Source organism: Bidens hawaiensis, unplaced genomic scaffold, assembly GCF_021521415.1.
Source record: "Bidens hawaiensis isolate Kalapana, Puna unplaced genomic scaffold, B.hawaiensis_p1.1 tig00004743_1, whole genome shotgun sequence".
NCBI lineage: Eukaryota > Viridiplantae > Streptophyta > Magnoliopsida > Asterales > Asteraceae > Bidens > Bidens hawaiensis.
In genome coordinates this window covers 1,236,800-1,242,452 of record NW_027491293.1, presented here as the reverse complement: position 1 = coordinate 1,242,452, position 5,653 = coordinate 1,236,800, and the positions used below count along the sequence as shown (strand labels likewise).

The window sequence follows — 5,653 nt, the reverse complement described above, 5'->3', positions numbered from 1 at the left end:
TGGCTTTATAAGATATGATCGGGATAAGGTTTAAACAACCAAACAAAGCCTAAACGGCCATTTAATCTCCAAAATCCAAATTTTCACTTTTCTTGCCAACTTTCCACGAATGTTTTTCAGTTATTTCCAATTTCCATCCATTAGCCAACAAAAGCTGCAAATTCAACGATGAACCAAATAAGCGTCGATTCAAACTATTTCACAGCTAAAAGCTAACAAAATCAAGGACAATATGCATATTAATGATCCAACAGATTTCAACAACACGTGCAAGATCATGATATTCGACTTTAGACATCGAGCAACTGTTTCTTGAGACCCCAACTGATGTGATGAGTTTGGGGCAAAAAAAAAAACACATTAACCGTTGACCGAACGTGTTTAATACACATTTAAGAAATATTTTGATTTGAGATGATCTGCTTGCTTATGGATGCCATGGGATGGGTTATGCTTTATCTATAAAAGCTCAAATGGATAAAACAGAGAAAATAAAAAGTTATAAGGAAACAGGCCAAACAGGTAGCTCCTCATTCATTTTATCCAAAGAGTAGCTTATTATGGTAACTATGTAATTTTGTAATTTTATTTGACATGCTAACTATATGCTTAAACTACTTAAAGAGTCCATTTTGCTACCTCTAGTTCTAATAGATAAGTTTGAAACTAACCTTAATGATTATATATTTATGCAGATGGGCCTGTCATTCCCTGTTATAATCCAATCATGGTCCATAGCAGCCTGTCATTCCACCAAATTGCAGCATATATGACTTGTGAAATGATTTCAAGCAGAATGTTTTTTCACAATTGTATCTTGGTTGTAAATAATTAGCACAAACAGTTCCGGCCCGAGCATACCCTGACCCATAATGCTATGCCAAATACTCCATTGCCATTTGCTAGCTGTGTATTTGAACAATGACCCAAAAAAGACCACTGTATGATACACCCCAAGTCCCCAACAATAAAAAGTTAAAAACAATGTAACTTTTGTGCATTAAACATCATATATCATTTCATACAAAAAAATGTTTGAATAATATAGTTTATATAGTCAGATTTGACACCTTAGTTGTTTATGTAAAAGTAAATCTTGAATAAGAAATGTTTGAGGGCAGGTCCACTCAGCATAGAAAACCTACTGATAACCATCAAGTCATAAACTGAATAATAAGTGTTTTTGGTTAGATTTTGGATTTGGTTAATGAGTTGATGGTTATTTAAAGCCTTAACCCAAGTCTAAAATCCGAAACCATAACAAACTCATGTTACCTTTGATAGATAAAGAGAAGCTTTCATTACATCAGAATTCCATGTTACTCCATAGCACAGTCATCTCCCACAGAAAAACAGGCCTCTGCAGACATAGCCGGTTTCAGTTTCATTACTTGCTTATACCTAACCTTAATCCCGTCTTCAATTCTTCCACAAATCTCATTATCTAACAAATCCATTCGCCCTGCAGATTTCACCACTTCATGAACCAATTTGTATGTATATTCCCTAGGTATTGACCCTCTATCCACCAGTTCAACAAGAATAGTCCACGCCTCTAACGCGTTTCCCGCTTCACAAAACGCGTGAATAATAGGAGTATACGAACTTGTAGTCGGTAACCCATGATTCAATTCTTGCATCCTATGCAACATGTCTATCGCCTTATCAATCTCATTAGTTGCACAATAATACCTTATGAAAGAATTGTAGGTCACGCGATTTGGAACACAACCACGTTTAACCATATCATCAAACAGTTCCAAAGCCCGCTCGATCCTATAAGTCTTACAACAACCATCAATCAAACAGTTATAAGTCACAACATCGGGCTTAAAACCCTTGAACAGCATTAACCGAAATAAGTGGCTAGCTTCCCACATTCTTCTTCTAATAGCCTTCTTACACCCGGTTTGCAGGCTATGTTTACAATACGAACTGATCAAAATCGTATACGTGAAGGTGTCGGGCGGGCACCTAAACCCGGGCAGCTCCATCTGCTCAAACAAAAACTTAGCCATTTTATAATTACCGACTTTACATAACGCATAGATTACCGTATTATACGAGCAAACATCTGGTCTACAGTGAAACTGCTTCATTCGATGAAACGCAGACAGCGCCTCGTTTGCAAGCCCTTGTTCTCCCAGGACTTTTATCAAACAGGTCATGGTCGCGGTCGTAACGAGCCCGCCGCTACTTCTTCTTGACATATCTTTCAAGAAACCATAAAGATCTTTCAACCTATTTGCTTTAATTAAAACAATACCCATCTCTCTACAAGTCATTTCATTATGACTGAACCCTAATTCGGACTCAATCCAGTAATAAAAGTCGAGGGCTTTATGCACCCCTAATTTTACCTTTTGTGGGTCCCTGTAAGCAGCTGGACCGAGAACAAGCATGCCTTCGCGGATTTTGATTGATTCTTCGTGAAGGTTTCGCTGTTTGAGAGGGGTTCGGTGTCGAAAACCGGTATGACGGCCGATGGATCGTGTGGATTGGAAGAAGTATCTGGGTATGGATCTTAGTACCTCGGTGACGAGGTCTGTTGCCCATGGTTGGTTTGAAAAATGATTGGTTAAGGATGATGATTTTGCGAGATGTGAGTCGAATGGGCGGTTTTGGATGATGGCAGCCAGGATTTGGTTGACAAAGGGAGCATGACGACCATATGCATAGTTTGAAGCCATTATGTTGTTAGGATCTTCATGAACTTATTGCTAGTTTCTTTAAATTCAAATAGTTCAGTTCGGCTCGGTTCATGAACTGTGTTGAAATAGAGTTAAAAATCAAATTACGATTGCTAACAGTAACGGTTGTGAAAGAAATAAAGTGGAAGGATCAATTTTGTCAATAACAAATCCTAATTAGCTCGCCGTTGGAACTTGAAATGCAGAATGGCTGCAATTAGGAGTGTAAATAAGCCCATACGACTCATGAGTGACTTGAAATTAGCGTGTTAAAAGCTCTAAATCTCTAAGGGAGGACACGCTACTCTACTCACCACCTTGCAAGTTCATAATGGTCCGCACACCACCCTGGTGTGGCAGGTGTGCACCGAGTTGGAAATATCCAGGTAGTAGAACTTGAAGAATGAATGTGAGTAGTGGGTTGGGTGGGAATGTGAGACGACACAATTTATTAGTTAGTGGGTTAAAATATAAGTTTGAGCCAGGCTAGCTCGAATACATTCAAACTTTTAACGAGTCAATATCAAGTACCTCTCAATCCGTTTACATCCGTTGTGCTTGAAGAGGTAGGTCTCAGCAGAGCCCAGTTGGACCCGCAAGACTCACCTTGAACAAGGACGTCTGCGCGGTTGGACCCGCAAGACTCACCTTAAACACAGACGTCTGCGCGGTTGGACCCGCAAGACTCACCTTAAACACAGACGTCTGCGCAGTTGAACTCGCAAGACTCGAGGGACGTCTGCGCAAAGACCAACTGGATCCGCAGGACCAACCACGCTCAGAGACGCGACGTCCTTACGCGCAGTACGCAAGCTGTTCCCGTAGGAAAAGCCTCCCAATGGTGACGTACTCCGCCTGTTCCCGCAGCTACGGGTACTAGCCATCAGGGAAGGCTACCCGCACAGCAAGGCTACACGCACAAGGCACTAACTTAAATAATTCAGTAGTCACCTGAAGAAGGAATGAGCAAGCCGGGAATACTCCCGCACAAAGCCGGGAATACTCCCGCCCAAATGAGCCAGTCCGTACATTACTGGAGGATCTTTTGTACTATACCTGTCAAGGTATGGACAAAAGATCTGACCAAAGCTGCGAAAGCGCACCTTCGCGTGGACACCAGCTGACATGACTGGTGTACCCCGAAGTAAGGCAGAGCATAAGCTCAAGTGTGACCCGGCTTTTACGCCGGTCATACAAAAGCGCAGAGTAATGGGGGCGGAACAAGCTAACGCGTGTAGAACCCAAGTCAAGGAACTCCTTGACGCAGGCATCGTACGCGTTAGCAGATATCAAACATGGGTTGCAAATCCCGTCATGGTACCGAAGTCTAACAAACAATGGCGCATGTGCATAGATTTCAAAGACTTAAATAAAGCATGCCCCAAAGATTGTTACCCGTTACCCGAAATTGATCTTAAGGTAGATTCGTTAGCACCGTTTCGCCTTAAATGATTCCTTGATGCGTATAAAGGGTACCATCAAATCCACATGGCCGTTGACGATCAGGACAAAGCCGCATTTCGGACGCCCGATGGCATATTTTGTTATCAAATGATGCCATTCGGACTCAAGAATGCCGGGTCCACATACCAACGCCTGATGGACAAAGAGTTTCACGCCCAAATTGGGAGGAACTTGGAAGTCTACATGGATGACCTGGTTATCAAAAGCCTTGACCCAGAAACGATGTTGAAAGACATCGAAGAAACTTTCAATACACTCAGAAAGATAAACATGAAGCTCAACCCGAGCAAGTGTACCTTTGGGATGGAAGAAGGGAAGTTCTTAGGAGTCATCGTTACTAAATATGGCTTCAGAGCGAACCCTGAGAAGGTCGAAGCCATTATTAAAATGGAATCACCTACTACCATCAAGCAAGCTCAGACACTGAATGGACGCCTAGTCGCGCTTAACCGCTTTTTGGCAAACCATGCGGATAGGTCGTTCCCATTCGTGTCAACGCTGAGAAACTGTTTAAAGAAAACGCACTTCCGCTGGACACCAGAAGCGGAAGCAGCTTTTCAGGAAATTCGGTCACGCTTGATCGAACTCCCAACGCTCACAGCACCAGAAGCGGGAGAGGAATTAATCTTACACCTCTCCGCCACAGATAGAGCAACCGGGGCCGTCCTGCTAGTCGAGCGAAAAGGCATCCAGATGCCAATCTACTATGTTAGCCGTCTCCTAACAGACGTCGAAACCCGGTACTCTACCCTGGAAAAATTAATCTTAGCACTTGTACAGGCTTCACGCAGGCTAAGACGATACTTCCAGGGTCACCCAATCACTATTCTCACCAACTTCAACCTCACAAACGTTCTAGGCAAACCCGAATTATCGGGACGCCTAGCCAAATGGGCAATAGAATTGGGAGAATACGCGATAAGGTACAAGCCAAGGCCAGCCATAAAAGGCCAGGTCTTGGCCGACTTTATTGCAGAAGTCCCCGCCTCGCGGGAGAAAGAGTGCCAGGAAGAGGCTCAACCCTCTCCAGCACAGGACATCGATGATGTCTGGCGGCTCTACACTGATGGAACATCCAACAACGAGGGCTCAGGCGCAGGGTTGAAACTAACCAACCCAGCAGGCCAAGAATACACTTACACTATTCGACTGGATTTTCCAAGTACGAATAACAAAGCTGAGTATGAAGCATTCTTGGCCGGGCTGAGAATTGCGCGGAAAATGGGAGTGAAGAACTTGGAAGCCCACGTGGATTCCATGTTAGTAGCCAACCAAATAAACGGGACGTACACGGCCGTAAACGACACAATGGCCCTGTACCTCGCGCAAGCAAAAACCCTTATGCGCGATTTTAACAACTGTAAAGTCATACACGTCAAGCGTAGCGAAAACAAATCTGCGGATGCGTTAAGCAAGCTTGCGTCATTGGCCTTCACCCACTTGGGAAAAGACATCCGCATTGAACTCCTTGGAGCACCATCAGTCCCACACAAGGAAGT

At 43.4% G+C, this 5,653-nt stretch overlaps 1 pseudogene across 1 annotated transcript; it reads right to left on the bottom strand.

Annotated features, from left to right (window-relative positions):
* Nucleotides 1–668: 668 nt before the first annotated feature.
* On the bottom strand, nucleotides 669–2,695 carry LOC143627800 (pentatricopeptide repeat-containing protein At1g77405 pseudogene; annotated as a pseudogene). Its single transcript, XR_013152644.1, has 2 exons — nucleotides 1,276–2,695; nucleotides 669–742 (listed from the first exon to the last, which is right to left on the bottom strand). The product of XR_013152644.1 is annotated as a pentatricopeptide repeat-containing protein At1g77405 pseudogene (transcript).
* Between the last annotated feature and the right edge of the window lie 2,958 nt (nucleotides 2,696–5,653).